This window comes from Pseudochaenichthys georgianus, unplaced genomic scaffold (assembly GCF_902827115.2).
Source record: "Pseudochaenichthys georgianus unplaced genomic scaffold, fPseGeo1.2 scaffold_742_arrow_ctg1, whole genome shotgun sequence".
Lineage (NCBI taxonomy): Eukaryota > Metazoa > Chordata > Actinopteri > Perciformes > Channichthyidae > Pseudochaenichthys > Pseudochaenichthys georgianus.
In genome coordinates, this window is record NW_027263294.1 from 61,853 (window position 1) to 71,852 (window position 10,000).

The 10,000-nt window shown below is 46.1% G+C and overlaps 19 non-coding genes across 19 annotated transcripts; all 19 read right to left on the reverse strand.

The window, feature by feature from the left end:
• Nucleotides 1–72, reverse strand: trnaq-cug (transfer RNA glutamine (anticodon CUG)). The gene has a single exon. It is a non-coding gene; the product is annotated as a tRNA-Gln (tRNA).
• Nucleotides 73–661: 589 nt separating this feature from the next.
• On the reverse strand, nucleotides 662–733 carry trnaq-cug (transfer RNA glutamine (anticodon CUG)). Its single transcript has one exon. It is a non-coding gene; the product is annotated as a tRNA-Gln (tRNA).
• Nucleotides 734–827: 94 nt separating this feature from the next.
• trnae-cuc (transfer RNA glutamic acid (anticodon CUC)) lies at nucleotides 828–899 on the reverse strand. The gene has a single exon. It is a non-coding gene; the product is annotated as a tRNA-Glu (tRNA).
• A 455-nt stretch (nucleotides 900–1,354) lies between these two features.
• trnaq-cug (transfer RNA glutamine (anticodon CUG)) lies at nucleotides 1,355–1,426 on the reverse strand. The gene has a single exon. It is a non-coding gene; the product is annotated as a tRNA-Gln (tRNA).
• Nucleotides 1,427–2,014: 588 nt separating this feature from the next.
• trnaq-cug (transfer RNA glutamine (anticodon CUG)) lies at nucleotides 2,015–2,086 on the reverse strand. The gene has a single exon. It is a non-coding gene; the product is annotated as a tRNA-Gln (tRNA).
• A 94-nt stretch (nucleotides 2,087–2,180) lies between these two features.
• trnae-cuc (transfer RNA glutamic acid (anticodon CUC)) lies at nucleotides 2,181–2,252 on the reverse strand. The gene has a single exon. It is a non-coding gene; the product is annotated as a tRNA-Glu (tRNA).
• Nucleotides 2,253–2,706: 454 nt separating this feature from the next.
• Nucleotides 2,707–2,778, reverse strand: trnaq-cug (transfer RNA glutamine (anticodon CUG)). The gene has a single exon. It is a non-coding gene; the product is annotated as a tRNA-Gln (tRNA).
• Nucleotides 2,779–3,379: 601 nt separating this feature from the next.
• trnaq-cug (transfer RNA glutamine (anticodon CUG)) lies at nucleotides 3,380–3,451 on the reverse strand. The gene has a single exon. It is a non-coding gene; the product is annotated as a tRNA-Gln (tRNA).
• A 632-nt stretch (nucleotides 3,452–4,083) lies between these two features.
• Nucleotides 4,084–4,155, reverse strand: trnaq-uug (transfer RNA glutamine (anticodon UUG)). The gene has a single exon. It is a non-coding gene; the product is annotated as a tRNA-Gln (tRNA).
• A 94-nt stretch (nucleotides 4,156–4,249) lies between these two features.
• trnae-cuc (transfer RNA glutamic acid (anticodon CUC)) lies at nucleotides 4,250–4,321 on the reverse strand. The gene has a single exon. It is a non-coding gene; the product is annotated as a tRNA-Glu (tRNA).
• Nucleotides 4,322–4,730: 409 nt separating this feature from the next.
• trnaq-cug (transfer RNA glutamine (anticodon CUG)) lies at nucleotides 4,731–4,802 on the reverse strand. The gene has a single exon. It is a non-coding gene; the product is annotated as a tRNA-Gln (tRNA).
• Nucleotides 4,803–5,537: 735 nt separating this feature from the next.
• On the reverse strand, nucleotides 5,538–5,609 carry trnaq-cug (transfer RNA glutamine (anticodon CUG)). Its single transcript has one exon. It is a non-coding gene; the product is annotated as a tRNA-Gln (tRNA).
• A 631-nt stretch (nucleotides 5,610–6,240) lies between these two features.
• trnaq-cug (transfer RNA glutamine (anticodon CUG)) lies at nucleotides 6,241–6,312 on the reverse strand. Its single transcript has one exon. It is a non-coding gene; the product is annotated as a tRNA-Gln (tRNA).
• A 607-nt stretch (nucleotides 6,313–6,919) lies between these two features.
• On the reverse strand, nucleotides 6,920–6,991 carry trnaq-cug (transfer RNA glutamine (anticodon CUG)). The gene has a single exon. It is a non-coding gene; the product is annotated as a tRNA-Gln (tRNA).
• A 588-nt stretch (nucleotides 6,992–7,579) lies between these two features.
• Nucleotides 7,580–7,651, reverse strand: trnaq-cug (transfer RNA glutamine (anticodon CUG)). The gene has a single exon. It is a non-coding gene; the product is annotated as a tRNA-Gln (tRNA).
• Nucleotides 7,652–8,271: 620 nt separating this feature from the next.
• Nucleotides 8,272–8,343, reverse strand: trnaq-cug (transfer RNA glutamine (anticodon CUG)). The gene has a single exon. It is a non-coding gene; the product is annotated as a tRNA-Gln (tRNA).
• Nucleotides 8,344–8,448: 105 nt separating this feature from the next.
• On the reverse strand, nucleotides 8,449–8,533 carry trnap-agg (transfer RNA proline (anticodon AGG)). Its single transcript is given in 2 exon segments — nucleotides 8,449–8,483; nucleotides 8,497–8,533. It is a non-coding gene; the product is annotated as a tRNA-Pro (tRNA).
• Nucleotides 8,534–8,827: 294 nt separating this feature from the next.
• On the reverse strand, nucleotides 8,828–8,899 carry trnaq-cug (transfer RNA glutamine (anticodon CUG)). Its single transcript has one exon. It is a non-coding gene; the product is annotated as a tRNA-Gln (tRNA).
• A 631-nt stretch (nucleotides 8,900–9,530) lies between these two features.
• trnaq-cug (transfer RNA glutamine (anticodon CUG)) lies at nucleotides 9,531–9,602 on the reverse strand. Its single transcript has one exon. It is a non-coding gene; the product is annotated as a tRNA-Gln (tRNA).
• Between the last annotated feature and the right edge of the window lie 398 nt (nucleotides 9,603–10,000).

Genomic DNA, 10,000 nt, shown 5'->3' on the forward strand with positions numbered 1-10,000 from the left:
AGGTTCCACCGAGATTTGAACTCGGATCGCTGGATTCAGAGTCCAGAGTGCTAACCATTACACCATGGAACCACACAGAATGTCAGCACAATGTCCGCACAATCTATCGTTTTATGTGGGAGTTGTTTTGAATTAAAGCAGCCTTGATATTCAGTAAGTAAAGAGTGTTCCCTGACCGGGAATCGAACCCGGGCCGCGGCGGTGAGAGCGCCGAATCCCAGCGCCGAATCCCAGCCACTAGACCACCAGGGAATGCTGTATCTGTATGTGAAGCTTGTGAAACGGAATGCATGGAATGTATGACAGCTGGCAGCTGGAGAGTAGTGCAAACAGCTCCAGTAGAGTTCAATATCTACCTCTTAACAGTAATGTAATGTAGTGTGGAGGTAAAGGGCAGAGTGAGCAAGTTACCACTCATCCCCTTGTTTCTTCACAAAATGGTGGACTTCCGTTTTGGTTCTCCTGCAGTCAATCGTCAACTATTTGGTTTCAGAGGTGTTAAGGACCAGGTTGTTGTCCTAACGTCGCTCAGATTATTCCCTTGACTTGACTATATAGACTTATTCTCAAGTCAGTCTTCATCTTCTATATTGCAACCACTATCCTGCTTCAAGATCCTCCGGAGATGTAGAAGCTGGCTTTTTTCAGGGTACTCAAAGAAAGGTTCCACCGAGATTTGAACTCGGATCGCTGGATTCAGAGTCCAGAGTGCTAACCATTACACCATGGAACCACACAGAATGTCAGCACAATGTCCGCACAATCTATCGTTTTATGTGGGAGTTGTTTTGAATTAAACAGCCTTGATATTCAGTAAGTAAAGAGTGTTCCCTGACCGGGAATCGAACCCGGGCCGCGGCGGTGAGAGCACCGAATCCTAGCCACTAGACCACCAGGGAATGCTGTATCTGTAATGTGAAGCTTGTGAAACGGAATGCATGGAATGTATGACAGCTGGCAGCTGGAGAGTAGTGCAAACAGCTCCAGTAGAGTTCAATATCTACCTCTTAACAGTAATGTAATGTAGTGTGGAGGTAAAGGGCAGAGTGAGCAAGTTACCACTCATCCCCTTGTTTCTTCACAACGTTTCTCTGGGAGCCTGGCTTGTTTTAGTTTCTCGGGGAAGTAGAGTCTTTGCTGGGCCTTTTTAACCCGGTGTGATGTGTTGGAGGTCCTTGTAGGATGTTTTGACATGTTGACTTCAAGAAACTTGAAGTTCTCCACGCCTTCCATTTCTCCATACATATGGTGGACTTCCTTTTTGGTTCTCCTGCAGTCGATCGTCAACTATTTGGTTTTAGAGGTGTTAAGGACCAGGTTGTTGTCCTCACGCCACTCAGAAGAACTCAAAGAAAGGTTCCACCGAGATTTGAACTCGGATCGCTGGATTCAGAGTCCAGAGTGCTAACCATTACACCATGGAACCACACAGAATGTCAGCACAATGTCCGCAAAATCTATCGTTTTATGTGGGAGTTGTTTTGAATTAAACGGACGTGATATTCAGTAAGTAAAGAGTGTTCCCTGACCGGGAATCGAACACGGGCCGCGGCGGTGAGAGCGCCGAATCCCAGCGCCGAATCCCAGCCACTAGACCACCAGGGAATGCTGTATCTGTATGTGAAGCTTGTGAAACGGAATGCATGGAATGTATGACAGCTGGCAGCTGGAGAGTAGTGCAAACAGCTCCAGTAGAGTTCAATATCTACCTCTTAACAGTAATGTAATGTAGTGTGGAGGTAAAGGGCAGAGTGAGCAAGTTACCACTCATCCCCTTGTTTCTTCACAAAATGGTGGACTTCCGTTTTGGTTCTCCTGCAGTCAATCGTCAACTATTTGGTTTCAGAGGTGTTAAGGACCAGGTTGTTGTCCTAACGTCGCTCAGATTATTCCCTTGACTTGACTATATAGACTTATTCTCAAGTCAGTCTTCATCTTCTATATTGCAACCACTATCCTGCTTCAAGATCCTCCGGAGATGTAGAAGCTGGCTTTTTTCAGGGTACTCAAAGAAAGGTTCCACCGAGATTTGAACTCGGATCGCTGGATTCAGAGTCCAGAGTGCTAACCATTACACCATGGAACCACACAGAATGTCAGCACAATGTCCGCAAAATCTATCGTTTTATGTGGGAGTTGTTTTGAATTAAACAGCCTTGATATTCAGTAAGTAAAGAGTGTTCCCTGACCGGGAATCGAACCCGGGCCGCGGCGGTGAGAGCGCCGAATCCTAGCCACTAGACCACCAGGGAATGCGGTATCTGAATGTGAAGCTTGTGAAACGGAATGCATGGAATGTATGACAGCTGGCAGCTGGAGAGTAGTGCAAACAGCTCCAGTAGAGTTCAATATCTACCTCTTAACAGTAATGTAATGTAGTGTGGAGGTAAAGGGCAGAGTGAGCAAGTTACCACTCATCCCCTTGTTTCTTCACAACGTTTCTCTGGGAGCCTGGCTTGTTTTAGTTTCTCGGGGAAGTAGAGTCTTTGCTGGGCCTTTTTAACCCGGTGTGATGTGTTGGAGGTCCTTGTAGGATGTTTTGACATGTTGACTTCAAGAAACTTGAAGTTCTCCACGCCTTCCATTTCTCCATACATATGGTGGACTTCCTTTTTGGTTCTCCTGCAGTCGATCGTCAACTATTTGGTTTTAGAGGTGTTAAGGACCAGGTTGTTGTCCTCACGCCACTCAGAAGAACTCAAAGAAAGGTTCCACCGAGATTTGAACTCGGATCGCTGGATTCAGAGTCCAGAGTGCTAACCATTACACCATGGAACCACACAGAATGTCAGCACAATGTCCGCAAAATCTATCGTTTTATGTGGGAGTTGTTTTGAATTAAACGGACGTGATATTCAGTAAGTAAAGAGAGTTCCCTGACCGGGAATCGAACACGGGCCGCAGCGGTGAGAGCGCCGAATCCCAGCGCCGAATCCCAGCGCCGAATCCCAGCCACTAGACCACCAAGGAATGCTGTATCTTAATGTGAAGCTTGTGAAACGGAATGCATGGAATGTATGACAGCTGGCAGCTGGAGAGTAGTGCAAACAGCTCCAGTAGAGTTCAATATCTACCTCTTAACAGTAATGTAATGTAGTGTGGAGGTAAAGGGCAGAGTGAGCAAGTTACCACTCATCCCCTTGTTTCTTCACAAAATGGTTGACTTCCTTTTTGGTTTTCCTGCAGTCAATCGTCAACTACTTGGTTTCAGAGGTGTTAAGGACCAGTTTGTTGTCCGAACGCCGCTCAGATTATTCCCTTGACTTGACTATATAGACTTATTCTCAAGTCAGTCTTCATATTCTATATTGCAACCACTATCCTGCTTCAAGATCCTCCGGAGATGTAGAAGCTGGCTTTTTTCAGGGTACTCAAAGAAAGGTTCCACCGAGATTTGAACTCGGATCGCTGGATTCAGAGTCCAGAGTGCTAACCATTACACCATGGAACTACACAGAATGTCCGCACAATGTCCGCAAAATCTATCGTTTATGTGGGAGTTGTTTTGAATTAAACGGACTTGATATTCAGTAAGTAAAGAGTGTTCCCTGACCGGGAATCGAACCCGGGCCACGGCGGTGAGAGCACCGAATCCCAGCGCCGAATCCCAGCCACTAGACCACCAAGGAATGCTGTATCTTAATGTGAAGCTTGTGAAACGGAATGCATGGAATGTATGACAGCTGGCAGCTGGAGAGTAGTGCAAACAGCTCCAGTAGAGTTCAATATCTACCTCTTAACAGTAATGTAATGTAGTGTGGAGGTAAAGGGCAGAGAGAGCAAGTTACCACTCATCCCCTTGTTTCTTCACAACGTTTCTCTTGGAGCCTGGCTTGTTTTAGTTTCTCGGGGAAGTAGAGTCTTTGCTGGGCCTTTTTAACCCGGTGTGATGTGTTGGAGGTCCTTGTAGGATGTTTTGACATATTGACTTCAAGAAACTTGAAGTTCTCCACGCCTTCCATTTCTCCGTACATATGGTGGACTTCCTTTTTGGTTCTCCTGCAGTCGATCGTCAACTATTTGGTTTTAGAGGTGTTAAGGACCAGTTTGTTGTCCTCACGCCACTCAGAAGAACTCAAAGAAAGGTTCCACCGAGATTTGAACTCGGATCGCTGGATTCAAAGTCCAGAGTGCTAACCATTACACCATGGAACCACACGGAATGTCAGCACAATGTCCGCAACATCTATCGTTTTATGTGGGAGTTGTTTTGAATTAAACAGCCTTGATATTCAGTAAGTAAAGAGCGTTCCCTGACCGGGAATCGAACCCGGGCCGCGGCGGTGAGAGCGCCGAATCCTAGCCACTAGACCACCAAGGAATGCTGTATCTGTATGTGAAGCTTATGAAACGGAATGCATGGAATGTATGACAGCTGGCAGCTGGAGAGTAGTGCAAACAGCTCCAGTAGAGTTCAATATCTACCTCTTAACAGTAATGTAATGTAGTGTGGAGGTAAAGGGCAGAGTGAGCAAGTTACCACTCATCCCCTTGTTTCTTCACAAAATGGTTGACTTCCTTTTTGGTTCTCCTGCAGTCAATCGTCAACTATTTGGTTTCAGAGGTGTTAAGGACCAGTTTGTTGTCCAAACGCCGCTCAGATTATTCCCTTGACTTGACTATATAGACTTATTCTCAAGTCAGTCTTCATCTTCTATATTGCAACCACTATCCTGCTTCAAGATCCTCCGGAGATGTAGAAGCTGGCTTTTTTCAGGGTACTCAAAGAAAGGTTCCACCGAGATTTGAACTCGGATCGCTGGATTCAGAGTCCAGAGTGCTAACCATGACACCATGGAACCACACAGAATGTCAGCACAATGTCCGCAAAATCTATCGTTTAATGTGGGAGTTGTTTTGAATTAAACGGACGTGATATTCAGTAAGTAAAGAGTGTTCCCTGACCAGGAATCGAACCCGTGCCGCGGCAGTGAGAGCACCGAATCCTAGCCACTAGACCACCAGGGAACGCGGTATCTGAATGTGAAGCTTGTGAAACGGAATGCATGGAATGTATGACAGCTGGCAGCTGGAGAGTAGTGCAAACAGCTCCAGTAGAGTTCAATATCTACCGCTTAACAGTAATGTAATGTAGTGTGGAGGTAAAGGGCAGAGTGAGCAAGTTACCACTCATCCCCTTGTTTCTTCACAACGTTTCTCTGGGAGCCTGGCTTGTTTTAGTTTCTCGGGGAAGTAGAGTCTTTGCTGGGCCTTTATAACCCAGTGTGATGTGTTGGAGGTCCTTGCAGGATGTTTTGACATATTGACTTCAAGAGACTTGAAGTTCTCCACGCCTTCCATTTCTCCATACATATGGTGGACTTCCTTTTTGGTTCTCCTGCAGTCAATCGTCAACTATTTGGTTTCAGAGGTGTTAAGGACCAGGTTGTTGTCCTAACGTCGCTCAGATTATTCCCTTGACTTGACTATATAGACTTATTCTCAAGTCAGTCTTCATCTTCTATATTGCAACCACTATCCTGCTTCAAGATCCTCCGGAGATGTAGAAGCTGGCTTTTTTCAGGGTACTCAAAGAAAGGTTCCACCGAGATTTGAACTCAGATCGCTGGATTCAGAGTCCAGAGTGCTAACCATTACACCATGGAACTACACAGAATGTCAGCACAATGTCCGCACAATGTCCGCAGAATCTATCGTTTTATGTGGGAGTTGTTTTGAATTAAACAGCCTTGATATTCAGTAAGTAAAGAGTGTTCCCTGACCGGGAATCCAACCCGGGGCGCGGCGGTGAGAGCGCCGAATCCTAGCCACTAGACCACCAGGGAATGCTGTATCTGCATGTGAAGCTTGTGAAACGGAATGCATGGAATGTATGACAGCTGGCAGCTGGAGAGTAGTGCAAACAGCTCCAGTAGAGTTCAATATCTACCTCTTAACAGTAATGTAATGTAATGTGGAGGTAAAGGGCAGAGTGAGCAAGTTACCACTCATCCCCTTGTTTCTTCACAACGTTTCTCTGGGAGCCTGGCTTGTTTTAGTTTCTCGGGGAAGTAGAGTCTTTGCTGGGCCTTTTTAACCCGGTGTGATGTGTTGGAGGTCCTTGTAGGATGTGTTGACATGTTGACTTCAAGAAACTTGAAGTTCTCCACGCCTTCCATTTCTCCATACATATAGTGGACTTCCTTTTTGGTTCTCCTGCAGTCGATCGTCAACTATTTGGTTTTAGAGGTGTTAAGGACCAGGTTGTTGTACTCACGCCACTCAGAAGAACTCAAAGAAAGGTTCCACCGAGATTTGATCTCCGATCGCTGGATTCAGAGTCCAGAGTGCTAACCATTACACCATGGAACCACACAGAATGTCAGCACAATGTCCGCAAAATCCATCGTTTTATGTGGGAGTTGTTTTGAATTAAACGGACGTGATATTCAGTAAGTAAAGAGTGTTCCCTGACCAGGAATCGAACCCGGGCCGCGGCAGTGAGAGCGCCGAATCCTATTCACTAGACCACCAGGGAATGCGGTATCTGAATGTGAAGCTTGTGAAACGGAATGCATGGAATGTATGACAGCTGGCAGCTGGAGAGTAGTGCAAACAGCTCCAGTAGAGTTCAATATCTACCGCTTAACAGTAATGTAATGTAGTGTGGAGGTAAAGGGCAGAGTGAGCAAGTTACCACTCATCCCCTTGTTTCTTCACAACGTTTCTCTGGGAGCCTGGCTTGTTTTAGTTTCTCGGGGAAGTAGAGTCTTTGCTGGGCCTTTATAACCCAGTGTGATGTGTTGGAGGTCCTTGCATATTGACTTCAAGAAACTTGAAGTTCTCCACGCCTTACATTTCTCCATACATATGGTGGACTTCCTTTTTGGTTCTCCTGCAGTCGATCGTCAACTATTTTGTTTGAGAGGTGTTAAGGACCAGGTTGTTGTCCTCACGCCACTCAGAAGAACTCAAATAAAGGTTCCACCGAGATTTGAACTCGGATCGCTGGATTCAGAGTCCAGAGTGCTAACCATTACACCATGGAACCACACGGAATGTCAGCACAATGTCCGAAAAATCCATCGTTTTATGTGGGAGTTGTTTTGAATTAAATGGACGTGATATTCAGTAAGTAAAGAGTGTTCCCTGACCGGGAATCGAACCCGGGCCGCGGCGGTGAGAGCGCCGAATCCCAGCACCGAATCCCAGCCACTAGACCACCAAGGAATGCTGTATCTGAATGTGAAGCTTGTGAAACGGAATGCATGGAATGTATGACAGCTGGCAGCTGGAGAGTAGTGCAAACAGCTCCAGTAGAGTTCAATATCTACCTCTTAACAGTAATGTAATGTAGTGTGGAGGTAAAGGGCAGAGTGAGCAAGTTACCACTCATCCCCTTGTTTCTTCACAAAATGGTGGACTTCCTTTTTGGTTCTCCTGCAGTCAATCGTCAACTATTTGGTTTCAGAGGTGTTAAGGACCAGTTTGTTGTCCAAACGCCGCTCAGATTATTCCCTTGACTTGACTATATAGACTTATTCTCAAGTCAGTCTTCATCTTCTATATTGCAACCACTATCCTGCTTCAAGATCCTCCGGAGATGTAGAAGCTGGCTTTTTTCAGGGTACTCAAAGAAAGGTTCCACCGAGATTTGAACTCGGATCGCTGGATTCAGAGTCCAGAGTGCTAACCATTACACCATGGAACCACACAGAATGTCAGCACAATTTCCGCAAAATCTATCGTTTTATGTGGGAGTTGTTTTGAATTAAACAGCCTTGATATTCAGTAAGTAAAGAGTGTTCCCTGACCGGGAATCGAACCCGGGCCGCGGCGGTGAGAGCGACGAATCCTAGCCACTAGACCACCAGGGAATGCTGTATCTGAATTTGAAGCTTTTGAAACGGAATGCATGGAATGTATGACAGCTGGCAGCTGGAGAGTAGTGCAAACAGCTCCAGTAGAGTTCAATATCTACCTCTTAACTGTCATGTAATGTAGTGTGGAGGTAAAGGGCAGAGTGAGCAAGTTACCACTCATCCCCTTGTTTCTTCACAACGTTTCTCTGGGAGCCTGGCTTGTTTTAGTTTCTCGGGGAAGTAGAGTCTTTGCTGGGCCTTTTTAACCCGGTGTGATGTGTTGGAGGTCCTTGTAGGATGTTTTGACATATTGACTTCAAGAAACTTGAAGTTCTCCACGCCGTCCATTTCTCCATCCATATGGTGGACTTCCTTTTTGGTTCTCCTGCAGTCGATCGTCAACTTCTTGGTTTTAGAAGTGTTAAGGACCAGGAGGTTGTCCTAACGCCTCTCAGAAGAACTCAAAGAAAGGTTCCACCGACATTTGAACTCGGATCGCTGGATTCAGAGTCCAGAGTGCTAACCATTACACCATGGAACCACACGGAATATCAGCACAATGTCCGCACAATGTCCGCACAATCTATCGTTTTATGTTTGAGTTGTTTTGAATTAAACGGACGTGATATTCAGTAAGTAAAGAGTGTTCCCTGACCGGGAATCGAACCCGGGCCACGGCGGTGAGACTGACGAATCCTAGCGCCGAATCCCAGCCACTAGACCACCAGGGAATGCTGTATCTGTATGTGAATCTTGTGAAACGGAATGCATGGCATGTATGACAGCTGGCAGCTGGAGAGTAGTGCAAACAGCTCCAGTAGAGTTCAATATCTACCTCTTAACAGTAATGTAATGTAGTGTGGAGGTAAAGGGCAGAGTGAGCAAGTTACCACTCATCCCCTTGTTTCTTCACAAAATGGTGGACTTCCGTTTTGGTTCTCCTGCAGTCGATCGTCAACTATTTGGTTTTAGAGGTGTTAAGGACCAGGTTGTTGTCCTCACGCCACTCAGAAGAACTCAAAGAAAGGTTCCACCGAGATTTGAACTCGGATCGCTGGATTCAGAGTCCAGAGTGCTAACCATTACACCATGTAACCACACGGAATGTCAGCACAATGTCCGCACAATGTCCGCAGAATCTATCGTTTTATGTGGGAGTTGTTTTGAATTAAACGGACGTGATATACAGTAAGTAAAGAGTGTTCCCTGACCGGGAATCCAACCCGGGGCGCGGCGGTGAGAGCGCCGAATCCTAGCCACTAGACCACCAGGGAATGCTGTATCTGCATGTGAAGCTTGTGAAACGGAATGCATGGAATGTATGACAGCTGGCAGCTGGAGAGTAGTGCAAACAGCTCCAGTAGAGTTCAATATCTACCTCTTAACAGTAATGTAATGTAGTGTGGAGGTAAAGGGCAGAGTGAGCAAGTTACCACTCATCCCCTTGTTTCTTCACAACGTTTCTCTGGGAGCCTGGCTTGTTTTAGTTTCTCGGGGAAGTAGAGTCTTTGCTGGGCCTTTTTAACCCGGTGTGATGTGTTGGAGGTCCTTGTAGGATGTGTTGACATGTTGACTTCAAGAAACTTGAAGTTCTCCACGCCTTCCATTTCTCCATACATATAGTGGACTTCCTTTTTGGTTCTCCTGCAGTCGATCGTCAACTATTTGGTTTTAGAGGTGTTAAGGACCAGGTTGTTGTACTCACGCCACTCAGAAGAACTCAAAGAAAGGTTCCACCGAGATTTGAACTCCGATCGCTGGATTCAGAGTCCAGAGTGCTAACCATTACACCATGGAACCACACAGAATGTCAGCACAATGTCCGCAAAATCCATCGTTTTATGTGGGAGTTGTTTTGAATTAAACGGACGTGATATTCAGTAAGTAAAGAGTGTTCCCTGACCAGGAATCGAACCCGGGCCGCGGCAGTGAGAGCGCCGAATCCTATTCACTAGACCACCAGGGAATGCGGTATCTGAATGTGAAGCTTGTGAAACGGAATGCATGGAATGTATGACAGCTGGCAGCTGGAGAGTAGTGCAAACAGCTCCAGTAGAGTTCAATATCTACCGCTTAACAGTAATGTAATGTAGTGTGGAGGTAAAGGGCAGAGTGAGCAAGTTACCACTCATCCCCTTGTTTCTTCACAACGTTTCTCTGGGAGCCTGGCTTGTTTTAGTTTCTCGGGGAAGTAGAGT